Source organism: Pipistrellus kuhlii, unplaced genomic scaffold (assembly GCF_014108245.1).
Source record: "Pipistrellus kuhlii isolate mPipKuh1 unplaced genomic scaffold, mPipKuh1.p scaffold_m20_p_10, whole genome shotgun sequence".
NCBI lineage: Eukaryota > Metazoa > Chordata > Mammalia > Chiroptera > Vespertilionidae > Pipistrellus > Pipistrellus kuhlii.
Window position 1 is genome coordinate 7,445,859 of NW_023425405.1, and position 14,215 is coordinate 7,460,073.

General features: G+C 38.1%; 2 protein-coding genes across 24 annotated transcripts in view; both read right to left on the reverse strand.

Moving 5' to 3' along the window:
• The window catches only part of CADPS2 (calcium dependent secretion activator 2), a 423,223-nt gene that overhangs the window by 321,226 nt on the left and 87,782 nt on the right, over positions 1–14,215 (reverse strand). The gene's annotated exons all lie outside the window — the stretch shown is intronic.
• Positions 1–14,215, reverse strand: part of RNF133 (ring finger protein 133) — a 41,083-nt gene that overhangs the window by 25,988 nt on the left and 880 nt on the right. The gene's annotated exons all lie outside the window — the stretch shown is intronic.

Consider the following 14,215-nt stretch of genomic DNA (forward strand, 5'->3'; position numbering starts at 1 on the left):
ATCAAAGACAATTCTGCTTAGATTTCCCACCTGAAAGTTACCCTGAAAATTAAAAGATAATAGCAAACTTTCATATGCAAAAGTTAACAGTAATAATAATGTAGCTTGAAGATTAGGGAGAGAAAACACTCCACTGTAGATAATCCTCTTATACAACATTTAGCAACTGACATCTTTCCATCCCTTCCATCTTTTGGCTAACGAGCCTTATATTTAAGAATGTACCCTGGAGAGAGTATAATCATTTTCCCCATATGGAAAACTTACTGGGTAGAAAATACTGAAATACGACTTCATTATCTCAGCTCAACAGTAGCATATCCCACATTTAAAAGAAAAGAGAAAAAAAAAACATGTCAAGTTTACTAAGATAGAATGTTATATCAATATTCCCCATTATATTCTTATATATATGGAAATTTTTTTACATGGAACAATCACAGGAATTGGTAACAGGAGAAGGAAAAGAGGGAAGGGAGATGAAAAAGAGGGAAAAAGAGAGGGAGAAAAAAGGAAGGGGTGGGGGAAGAGTGTGAGAGGAGGAGACAGGAAGAAGAGAAGAGGGAAGGACAGTGAAGCTACCTAGAGCAGCAACCTTTGGGACCTCAGGGACCATCAGTGATCCACGGACCACCAGTTAGTAACCACTAACTGAGAGGATATAATCGGTGAACACAGGCAGAGTTCTCTAGGTAAATAATGGTGACAAGAACCTTCTAAACAGGGCAAGAATAATGAAATGAATAATGTGTACATTACACTCAGGTAACCCCAGATTTTTTTAGTTGCTTTCTTTTTCCATCACTAACCAGTCAGGTATGCATGAGGAAGTTTGGTTAATTAAGGCACTAGGATATGGATGTTTGTGTTACCTTCCAAAATCCATCCCTTGAAATCCTAAGCCCCAGTGTGATGGTATCTGGGGGTGGGGCCTTTGGGAGGTACTAAAGTCATGAGGATAGAGAACCCTCAAGAACGGGATTAGCCTTCTCATAAAAGAGAATCCACAGAGCTCCCTAGTCCCTTCCCCCACATAAAGACACAGTGAGAAGGTATCATCTGTGGACCAGAAAGTCAGCCACCAGGCTGAATCTTCCAGAATCATAATCTTGAACTGTGAGAAATAACTTTCTGTTGTTTGTTAAGTCAACCAGTCTATGGTGTCTTGTTATAGCAATCTGAATGGAGTAGGACATAAAGGTAGAAGAACTGCGGGGGGGGGGGGGGGGGTGGGCAAAAACTGATCAAACAGGTCCATCCTTAATCCAACATTCCGTCATCATACTCACAGGAAGGGGGGAAACATGGTGGACAGAGAAGCTGAAGCACGAACCACCTCTCAGACCACCTGTAGATGGTTTGATAGAACAGTGATCAGAAACAATGAAAAGAATGCTTTCTAGGTTTGAGAGCTTTTGGCCAACAATCAAAGGCCATGGTGCACTCTCCTGCATTCTCCTCCAACCTTGAGGCATTAACAGTAATAATCACTTGCCACTTTCTGTTTCCATAATAAAGTTTTCAGGGACTGCCACCTTATGCCAAAGTGCACACAGTTTTGAAGTGCTAAGTAAAAGAAAGACCAAGGTGTAAATCCCTCCATGACTCAGTCCCCCTTCAGTGTTCTTCAACAGTGAGAGGAGGCAACCGGTCACCTCAGATGGAGGGACAGTCTAACTAGGCAGAGAGTTCTGCAAAGAGGCCCAGAAATTGAGTGAGAAGAATGAGGGGGAAAGGAAGGAGGGAAAAGGGAGGGAGAGAGAAAGGGAGCCAGCTAGACTGATCTCTGGAGCCTTACATGGAAGGGAGCAAGCAGGAAGTCCCCAAACACAGCCCTTCCTCTCTACTCCCTGGCTTGTTCAAATCCTCTGTCTCTGACTATCCTAAGGAAAGAAGGGTCAAGTTCATCATTGAGTGCACCAGTACATGCACTGAAGCCAAGTTAAAAAACAAAGACTACCGAGCAGTGAGTGGGGGTGGAAAGGCTGGTCTCCATCATTCTTCCAAGCATGCATGGAACAGAGGTTAAGTCTACTTAATACCTTACCTGTTGAGGGCCCCTTTATAGCATTCTATAATCATCACTAATTTAATACCTGTCCAAGCAACATAATCAGATGTGCATGTAATTTTATAAGAAAAGTAGAAGATAAACTAGGATGGAAATTAAATTCCTCTGTGTGAAGTAATTTTTGGAACAAAACTCAGTAGTGAAGCTAAACTCTCAGCAGCATATAAAGGATTAAATAAATATTAAATAGACTGAAAAAAAACATACTTACTGCTTTATCATGATGATGTAGAGATTGAAGGCCACGGGGGAAAGAAAAATTCCTTTCTGCAACTATTTTTTGTTAAGTTAAAAGATAAAAGCATGTACAAAGCATCTCAAATGGACAGAATTTGTTCAAAAAGGAGCAATCTTGCAATAGAAAACTACAATTACCAAAATAATAGTTCCTAAACTCTTTGCTTGAATTCAATACTGCATCATTCCCCCCTAATTCTGGAACACTGGACTACTGCAAATTCACATAATCAGTGGACGCTCAAATGTTGGCTGAGTAGAAATAAAACAAACAGGAGCATCACATATGTCGATCAAGCCTAATGAGCCATTCTAGAGTAAACTGTTTTAAAGACAATAAATATATGTGGTAATGAAACCACAATAATCTCACTAAATTAAGTACCTGTTAGTTTTAATTTCTAAATGTGATGGAGTGTATACCAAACATTTGAAAACAAAATGAAAAGCACATAAACCAGTATTACTGCTGTTAAAAATGTATAGCTACATAAACTTGATAGTGAATAAAGTTGAAGGTCTTATAAAAGTGTATATGATGATACCTTATAGGGGGATACAGCTGAGGAACCATTAGGCATCTTCTAATACAACCCTAAACATGACCCGCATCCTGGTCAATCAGCTAGATCCGAAATGACAAATGTTCACAAGGTCACTGCCACACAAAACCACCCACTATTGCTGCTTTGAATACTACTGCTTTATCCATAACAAGCTGCCTTATTATATCAAAAAGTCAGGTATCGGCAGTTTCCTGTGGTTCATCTGAAAAATTACCATTTATTATTATTTTTAATTTACCTTAATTGTTGAAAGTATTACATATCTTCCTCTTTGCCCCCCCCCCCCGCCCCTTTGGTCCCTTCTTCCTCATTATTGCCCCTTCCTCAGGCCTTCACCACACTATTGTCTGTGTCCACTAGTGCATACAAGTTCTCTGGTTATGAAGCATTATCAAGTAAAATACAATATGTGCTGGGCACTGTGGTAAGTCAACGTGCACAATCGTATTTCCTTTTCACAGCTTCATAAGAAACCCACATATCATTTCTATGTACATAGTATTTCCATTTTGAGATAAGTGTCAACATGTTCAAGTCCTCTGGGTTTGATCAACACAAAGGGGAAAGTTTTCAAAGAGTGACATGGTCTCAAGCATCCCCTACTCCAGGGTGGTAAAGTGAGTCAGGGTGGCTTTTATAACCAGCTTTTGTACATCTGTCTTTCTCCCAACAGACTTGACAGGGGTATGAGGTAAACTAAAAATATGATTTTTTTAAAAATTTCTCTTCATTTCCTGCCCTTTTACTAACAGAATGTGTAATACTGATTAATCAATTGTATACAGTGAACCTTGTGTTCTGGCTGAGATTTTGTTACAGTTTCAGTTGACCGGGCAAGAACATCAAGACTTTCAACCCAGCCCTGAACTTACAGGCCTGGCCACCAAGAATGTGGGGGCTGATTGATTTGGTCTCAGACACACAGGGATGACACACACTCGATCACCGCTTCAGCAATTTCCTGACCATCCTGTTCCAGGGACCAGTAATAAAGATATTCATCTGGACCCAAGGCCCCACGGGAATGCAAATTCTAAGACTGCAAATCACCAGCAGCCCTCCTGTACTCTCTGCCATTCCCTTTCCCCAACTCCCCTAGATAAGCTTTCTCATTGCAAGCATAACGGAAAGGTGGATATTAAGGCTTTTGCTGGTCACCTTCCCACATTTCTGCAATATGATATTGTTAAACGCACACTTATAACCCAATCCCTGTCTCTGCTTTTTGGCTGGGGAGTGGCAGACAGCAGGGGCCCAGGATTCTGTTGACCTCTGGTTACAGACTGTAGACTTTTGAGGTCAGAGACATTGCCTATTCATCTTTATAGTTTCAGGGCACCGGGCAGTACCTGATCAGCACTTAAATGAATGTTTAATTAGATGAGCTATTTATCTAAAATAAAACAAAACAACAACAAAACATGGTTACTTAATTTAGAGTCTAGATATGCTCAGTACTTGTATAAGCCATGGTTTCCTATTAAAAAAAAAAAAAACTTATTAGAAAGCTACACATGTGACATGAATTGAGTGTTCAATTCTGCAAAAAAAGGCAGATACTTTTAGGAAAGCAACACTTCAGGCAATAATAATAGTACCACACACTTAGCACTGTGCTTAGTGATTTAAACTGGTTTAATCATTAATGATCTTGGGAGGGAGGTACATTATATCTCTGTTTTACAGATGGAGAAAATGAAGTTCAGCAGAGTTAAATAAATTCCTGGAACCACACAGGTAATATATATTAGAGCTTGAGTTCCAACCCAGATAGAAATAAAACAGTGGTTTCTGCCTGTTTTTCTTTCCTGTGTTTAAGCTCTTATTTCCTCTGTGAAGGAGCCCTCACAAGTCCTGTAAGTCAGATTTCTAACCATTTTGGTAGCATGAATCTTTTGGCAGTCTGGTGAAGTCTATGGATCCCTCCAAAGTATAATGCTTTTAAATGCACATAATTAAGTTCATAGCATCTCAGAAGGAAAGCAGCTTTACTGAAATACAGTTATAAAGATATTTTTTAAAACAAACAAGTGTACTATAGCTTCAGTGTAGTTTATGAACATAAACAATATTTCAAGATAGCTGCAATAAAATACATAATACAAAAATATATATACTTCAATTGGTGATAAAGCTTCAGATGCTGTTAGTAGTACTAGGGTTTGTTGTCTACATTCATAGTGAAGTAAAATGCTAAATTTCAGTTAGAGAAAATAAAGGTGCAATGTTTTCCCATCGGAGTTCACCGATTCCCTAATTTTATCCAGACGAATTATTTCAACTGTAAATTACAACTTATCACAACTTTCTCTCTCAAGCTACTGAATTTTCCCTCATAGGACTCAGCACGGTCCTCCCTCACACCTTGACTAGGAATGTTGGGGATGTGCCTGAGTAGAATATCCAGCACTTCAGAGCCAGGCAGCACTCATGCTCCGGGGAGGTCACTTGCAATAGCCTCTAACATAAGGTAGATGGTCAAAGGCTTATGGGGTAAATGCATGCAAATCTGATATTATCCCCTTGGCTAAAAATATTAGGCACTTCCTAGAAGCTTGAATTTTGTTTTTCAAATTGCTATCATTCAAGGCAGCAAAGCTTGCCCCACCAGCTCAACCATGTTTAGATAAAATGTCCATCACAAACTTGGATCTGTGTAGAAAAGGATGCTCCACCCAACGATCTTAAAAAAAACAAAAACAAAAACAAAAAAAACAACAAGTTTAACCATGCTAGAGGAAATTTCAGTGACAAAAATAGGTCATTTGTTTTAAACTGCCAAGCATTAATTAGTAGGGACTATGTCTTTATATGTCTTTAGTGTGTTTTATGGGGTATTAAATGAAAACAGGCCCTTCAATAGGCATTTTTAAGATGATGACTATAAAGGTAATTAAATTATATAAGCTAAAATAAAAATGAACTGAGAAAAAGATGATCAATGACTACCTTAGCAGGTCATAGTCTTGCATATTTTACTTATGTAGGGCTTTAAGCTTTCCAAGAGCTTATTCTATCCATTTTTTACGATTATGAGAGAGAAAAGCTTTAAATATACCAGGGTGAGACAAGCACCCATTGGGGCTATGTTAATAAGGATCCATATGATTCCTCAAAAGATTTCACTCCTGAAACCAAAGAAAAGATCAAGTCTTTAAAAATAGAAGTGTAGCCGAAACCGGCTTGGCTCAGTGGATAGAGCATAGGTCTGTGGACTGAACGGTCCCAGGTTCGATTCCGGTCAAGGGCATGTACATTGGTTGCGGACACCTTCCTGGTGGGGATGTGCAGGAGACAGTTGGTCGATGTTTCTCTCTCATCTATGTTTCTAGCTCTCTATCCCTATCTCTTCCTCTCGGTAAAAAATCAATAAAATATATTTTTTTAAAGATAGAAGTGTAATGATAAAATGTTTATTGAGTAAATCTGATAGAAGCAAAAGAAATGCATTTAACTGACTTGAGTGTGACATTTAAACACACACAGAACGCCCTGGCCTATGTGGCTCAGTGGCTAGAGGGCTGGCCTGTGCACCTACAGGTCACAGGTTGGGTTTGATTCTCAAAGGCACAAAGCTGGGTTGCAGGTTCGATCCCTGGTCCTGGTCCGGGCGTGTGTGAGAGGCAACCAATCAATTTCTCTCTCTCTCACTCTCTTCCCTTCCTCCCTTCTAGTATCTATAATGATAAAAAAAATTTAAAATCATAGGAAAAATATCCTCTGGTGAGAATTAACAACAAAAATTATAAACACACACAAAGCTTTATTACTCTTCCAGGCTTATCAAGGGATCCAGGAAAATGGAATTATTTACACCTGGAAACTTTTAGAAGTTGAAAGGAAAAAATTAACTAATATTAAGGAGAACTTTCTGAAACAAACAAAAACAAACAAACAAACAAAATTCACATTAGAAGTCGTTTGCCTAATGAGGCAAAGAACTAACTACACTTGTTCAAATAAATGTTCCTTAACCTTAAGGTAACAAGATAATTTGAAGTAAAATAAATGAAACTAAGCAACTTTCTCAAGAAAGACACTTAAAGTTAAAGAGCATGTCCTACATTAATGAAGGAGTGGTCTTACTAAATGGAATGTGTGAACAAATGGGCTTACACAGCAGTGCTTCTGCTCAGAGATCCTTAAAGCACCAACTTGGCATTCTCCCTCACAGAGCATGTGGCTTTGCTGACTCTGAATTTAGTAAAAGCATTAAGTTTCCAATCGATAGCCTCATGACTATAAACTCCTAGATATGTCTAAACTCTTCCTGAACTGTGGCATCGGGCTAAAGTATTCAAAGACTGGGGCATAGCGCAAAACAGGCTTCTCAGATCTGGCCAGGGTCACCTTCACAGGGGAACCCTGAATTCAGCACTCCCTCACGACTGGGTTAAGAGAATTCAAGAATGCTACAGAGGTAAGCCAGGAGTTAAAATTCCAGATCACTGGTCAAACAGGAAACCTACACTGGGTCTACTCACCCCAGCCCACTGGGTAGACACAATATCCTTTTACAAGGATGGAGATGTAGGAGAAAAGAGAATTTTACAAGTTAGCAGAGGTCTAGCCCTGCCCTCTGCCACAAATTTGCCATGGGGGCTTGAAAAAGTCAGTTTCTTCTAAAAGTACATCAAAAAAAGAAGAGGAAAACACTCAAACAGGATGATTTCTTCACCTATCTTCAAGCAACAAAATTCTACCATCGGTGGATTATCCAGTCTTCATCACAAAGTGGCTGTCATCAAGAAGGTAGGCAACTCTGCAAAACACACTGACTGGCAGCACAAAGCAAACGAGCCTAAATAGAAACAGTAATCTCAGACAGGAAAATACATTTTCCAGATTCGTACAGAATACCAAATTTAAAATGCCAGCCTTAGACTTTAAGAAATGTGATGTCAAACAAAAATGCTAATATTAAAATGAATAAATACAATGTGATCTGCAGAGCTCAATGCAAATTTAAAACCTCACTTCTCATTGCAGGTTACTGGATTTCATCTATGAATGTGTTGACCTTTTTTTTTTTAAACTTTCCTGCCACAGGCTGCCAATCTTGGTTTACCTAGAGATCATCAATTCACTATGAAAATACAGACCTTTTTCATGACATTATTTCAAAGTTTAGAAAAGATTTTTGACTGGTCAAACATCCCTTGGAATATGAAAAGCAAATCTTTCTATTGCAAAGTAAAATGATAAAGAAATTCTCGTTGGAATATTTAAGTACAGATCTGCCCAGCCCCGTGTTGTACACACAAGACTAAGTGACACACAGTTTGTGCATCTCAATCTTAGAAGGTAAGGCCATCACATAAAACAAGACAAAACAAATGCCTTAAGAAGGCTCTCAGTTTTCGCAAGCCAAGCATTAAACAAATGCACTTAGCTTGTAAATCTATTTCAAGAGTCTGATAATGTTAGACGAAGAAAGTAGGCAGTAGGAAAGGAATGATACCAAGCTGACTGCTGGTGGTGAGAAGCTGCCACAGATATTCCTGAGAGAGAAGCTGGCTGTTGAAATCAAGTTCCTGGGCATTCTGGACCAGGAAGTAAGATAAACAGAGTCCTTTGCGTTTTGTTTTGTGTGTTGTTTTTTGTTTGTTTGTTTGTTTGTTTCCATGAATGTGTACAAAAATTCAAAAACAATGGCCTGGAGATTACTCCTGGATCTCTAGTATCAAGCCATGCTCCTTTTTATGTTCTTTACATTTGGAAATATAAGCACATGCGAGCGAAGGGATAGGAGAAACAGAAACAAATTATTATAACTTGGATGTGGGCAATGAGAGGCAGCATCAGAGATCACCTTCCCCATGCAATGGCGTGGGAAGCAGGTGCACAGCAGTGAAATGAGTTACTCTGACGCTCCATTCACAGAGCTACTAATACAGGACAGGTGGTGGCTAGAGTGAGGAAGGGGCGGAAGAACTCTGATGCAAACTGCTATCACCAATGATTTATGAGTAAGAAAACACATGATGAAATTAGAAATTGTATGCATATATGCATAATCCACGGACACAGCACAGTGGCAAAGGCCATGGGTACAGGCAGGGGGACGGGGTGAGATAGAAGAGATCAATGGGGAAAATGGGACATGTGTAATACTTTGGACAACAAAGATTTTTTAAAAAATAAATGGGGTGCAGTCTCCACTTGGAATGTAAACTTTTATCAACACCTTGGTAATTTTTAAAAGATTAAATACCTCCATTACTCTCTTCCAGTGTTTGGAACCACAAGAGGACAAATGGCACTGATAAAAAACAAAACAAAACAGAAACTACACACCCTTTCTGAAAAGTTGTGAACAAAGCCAACCACCAAAAAGTAAAAGAAAAGCTCCAACATCCATTTTTTTTTTTGCACAATGAGTGTTTTGGAATGTTTCCATTATGCTGAAAACAGCTGGTACACAATTTTATATACTGTCTTTTCCACATATCTGTTATAAATCATAGTCATTGGTTATATTTGGGTGAAGTCCACTTGAATTTTGTGAAAGAGAAGCAGATAACAGATGAGAAGAACAATTTGGAAAATAATATGTTGCAATAAACCTAGGTTTACCCAACCACAGAATCAGCTCAAGTTTCCTAAATTGAAAAACAAAAGCAAGCAAAAAGACGTGGCCAGAAAGAAAAAGCAAGTAGAATGAGTGTTCATTTTATGTCTTCCTTCCGACAATGAGTCACTAGCAGGGGGGGAAAGAACTTGAAAAAATTAAATAAAAAATATGAAGGTAAAGCAGAACCTAATGACAATTAGCAACCATAAAATTATCAAGATTATAACTGCTAACTTTTATTAATCAGCCATGTATGCTACCTGTCATTTCTTTCTTCTTTTCTTGTTCTGGTCCTTCTCTATAATTTTGTCTGCCTAGTTAGATAATCCAGATGCTTGGATCCATTTCATTTCCAAATTATTCTAACTTTATGAGGAAAAAAATGGATGAAATTTCAAGAGCAGATTTGTTATTTCTTATTCTTACTTTATAAGCTAGTATTTAACCAAACAAGACATCCAATAAAAATAACACAATAAAAATTATATAGTCACATTAAATCATTATTTCACAGTATATGCTTCCTCATAACATATTGAAAAGTATTCATAGTAAATATGTATTAATCAATAGATATAAGCATACAAAGACACACAACGATTGGGCACCACATATAAACACCCTCAGAAAAATCCAATCCTATAAGGACCTAGTTGAGGAAAACTATTTAACTTTTAATATAAAAGATATCTTGGTCAAATAAAGTGGAGAAAAATAAATACCTTAAACCACATACTAAGATTCCACGTATTAAAGAGAAGTAAAACAGGCCAAATATCTGAAGATACAACCAATGAAAGAACAGACAGATTATTCTTTTAAATTACTGTATATAAAATATACAACCAAAAATATAAAACTACAATCAAGATTAAAAAAAGCTATTCAAAAAAATCATTAAAGAAATAGAATTTATAAAGCTAAAAAAATTAATAGCCAACATAGACTTTGGTGAAACTAGTTTCCCCAGTGTATGAAGATGTATTTTCAATTAAAGTGATAATACGTTTTTATTAGGTATTTTCATATATATTTTTTCATGGTTAGAAATGGCTATCACAACTAAAGGCAACTAAGCCTAACAAATGAGAAAATTATCACTGATAGGTTAATAGTCAAAAATAGCTGTATATAGTGAACAATATGTAACAACCTAAAAAAAAATAGACTTCAGAAAATGAAAGAAGACAAAAAAGATCATGGGCTCACAGAATAAAGTTTAGAAAGAACATCATAGCACAACCATGCTTTGAAATATCTGCCATCTTCAAGGAAATACAAAATTATGAAACTAAGAAGGGTCATAAGCAAAATAAATTCCATAGCAAAGTTGAAATACTTCAGAAACATAGACTTATGGGACAATAAGAGTAAAGAACAGAAGATATAGTTTCTACATAGAGCAGTAAGTGATGAAATATTAATTCACTTAGCACAACATGTGTTTGTTGAAGTCATGTGAGTGCCACATACTGCAATTCAATGGAAACAAGGACAGAAGTGGCTCTCCTTCACAGAACAGATATTCCAGAAGTTGTGAGATCCAAGTCAACACCTTCCTCAATCACAGTGTGAATGAAATCAACCAGGTTAGCAAGTTCAAAATGCAGATGCTCCATTGTCAGGAATTCTGATTTCATATATCTTGGATGGAACCAAAGAATCTGTTGTTAAGCCTTAGTGGATGGGGTTCTTTGCTCTGCTATTAAATATCTATGCAGCTTTGAGCACAAGCCACTTCACCTCTAAGATGGAAATAATTCTACCTGTTTAAAAGGTTTATTCTAAAGAATAAAAATACTTTTTGATGTGCTTCACATAGCACCTGGCACAGCTGTATTCAAAATGGCAACTGTGAAATAACTGTGGCAGAAAGAGTCCAAAACTCTGGGTTTGCATTTAATTCCGCTGCTTACCAAACATATAAGCTCTGGCCAAGTTAGTTAACCTCTCAGTTTTAGTTTCTATTTATGTAATATGTGGGTAGTAATACTTGCACTCTATCAAAAAGAGATATCGGAAGAAAAAAACTAGGTCTTTTGGTAAACTATGAAAATACTACCTAAAGGCAATTAATAGTTGAGACTGCTAGCATTGTTAGTCATTGCAAGGTATACAAAAGTGTCATTAAAAGGAGAGAAAAAAGTGTTCTGGCCAGTGTTGCTAAGTGGTCTGCACACCAAAGGGTCGAGGGTTTGATTCCCAGGCAACTAATTGTAACCTTCTCACATCATGTCTGTCTGTCTGTCTGTTTCTCTCTCTCTCTCTTTCTCTCTCTCTCTCTCTCTCTCCCCTCTACCCCCCCAACCCCTCCCACTTCCACTCTCTCTAAAAATCAATGGAAAAATATCCTTGAGGATTAATGACAACAAAAAAGAAGAGAGGAAAAAATTGATAAGCACCTTTTTTTAAACCAACTTAAAAAAAAAAAAAAAGAGCAACTTTTTGTGGGGAAAAACTCTTGAAAAGCAACTTTTTAACCACCACAATGTACTCATTCAAGACTTTAATGAGTACCAACTATATGCCACCTTGGAAATAACTCCCCAGATGTTAATCAGAAATGTTGTCTCCATAAACCCATTACTATCGATAAGATCAAAAGTCTTAGAGCTTTGAGGGTTGCACTAAGACAAGTTGGATATAGTTTCCCAAGTAAACACTGGCTGGAAATATTACCAGAAGAATAAAAAACCCTTGGTGGCCTCTTCAATACTTACATTTCTCTTTGTAACAATCCTAGCAAGCAATCATCTAATTCCACTGCTTAGAAATCTACTCAGAACATCATCTGAGGGGCATGGAGGGACTTGGAGAGCATTATACTAAGCAAAATAAGCCAGCCAAAGAAAGACAAGTATCCCATGACCTCAATCAGATGCAGAATCTAATGAATAAAATAAACTGAAGAACAAAATAGATCTAGAAGCATGCTACAAACTGACAATTCTCAGAGGGAAAAGGGGAGAGTGAGGTAGAGGGGCTATTGAGATTGGGAGAGGGGACATCTGTAATATTCCAACAATAAAGACAAATTTTAAAAAAATAAGAAATAAGTAAAAGTATAGATTCTGAAATTTGGACTCAGTGAGTTTAGCTGAGCTCTGGGACGTGTATGTGCAGCGTGACTCCCAAGAGCCCATGAAGCACAGCCCAGAACCGGCCACCAGTCAGGCTGCACTCACCAGTGCATTCTGCATGTGGCCAGTGCAACCAAATTCCGAAGGTATTAGCTTGAAACCTTCACCACTTCACTTACCATCTTGGTCCTAATGTTGCTCTTGGAACCATACATAACAAGCCTAAACCTTCTCTGGGCTAACTATCTCCAGTTTCTTCAAATAATCTACAAATAATACATTTTAAAGACATGACAACGCAAAATTGTCCACATCTTTTTATTTATACACTAGAGGCCCGGTGCATGAAATTCATGCTTGGGGGCAGTGGGTTCTCAGCCTGGCCTGCACCCTCTCCAATCCGGGACCCTTAGGGGATGTCCGACTGACCATTTAGACCCACTTGGACATCCCTCTCACAATCCGGGACTGCTGGCTCCTAACCGCTCACCTGCCTGCCAGCCTGATCGCCCCTAACCCTTCTGTGTGCCAGACTGATCTCACCTAACCGCCCTCCCCTGCTAGCCTGGTCATCCCTAACCTCCTCGGCCCCCACCACCATGGCTTTATCTGGAAGAAGGATATGACAACCAGAAGTCCAGTCCATCAGGTCTAATTAGCATATACCTTTTTATTAGTATAGATCATGCCCAGAAGAGAACACAATAGGGACACACTCCCCTCCTTAGAATTACAATATTTAGATTAACATAGCTTAAGTGTGCCTTTTACTCAACTGTGGCCCTATCACATTATGATTACTTATTTTAAATACATGTATTTTGGAAATTTTTTAGATTCACATGAAAGTTGCAAATATAGTACAGAGAGCTCCCACATCCGCCTCACCTAGTTGCAACTTTCCTAATGTTAACATGCACAGTGTGCAACAGTACTTTACCAAAACCAAACAGGAGCTCAGTGCTTTCTTTTAATTACATCTTTTTACACAAATTACTCTCCTGAGCCACATTTCCTTCATCCTGAACACAGACTTTTTCACTTCTGTTTTATTACAGGATGCAAATAAAGACCTTTACATTTTATCCTTTAAGATTCAGCACAATATTTCATCTTGCTAGTCTTTGACTCAAAAGACTCAGGTGTTGTCTTGCAAGATGAAATGTATCGATAACATCCTATACTTGAGATTTTGAAGTCCTATATTTGTTGATGTTCTGAGTCAAGGTTCTCTTTAGACAACAACAACCATCGCCATGAGATTCATGCCGTACATGTATATGGTAAGCAAGACGTCTATACTTCCATCCAATTAAACAGGCCAATTCTTAGGTTAATGCAAGCCTCCTTCTCAGGGTGCATTAAGTAACTTCTGATGCATATTATTAATGATTTACAAATTTAACCAATTTTCTGTACATCCAGTTACTGTGTTTTTCATGCAAACATATTATTCCCCATCTCAGGAAAGTTCAGACACATTGTCTCTCCACAAGTTTTACTTTTTACTAATCTAAATATATGTTTGCATGTTTTGCTTCTTCAGCTGAAAGGCTTAGAGTAGCTGCACAATGCAAGGAATCCATTCACCAAATAATCTGAAATGCTTAGGAAAGAAGGGAACTCTGTAAGTCTAACATCCACTAGCAACTCACTGAACAGCTAGCTCATAGGAAAACTGGTGCTC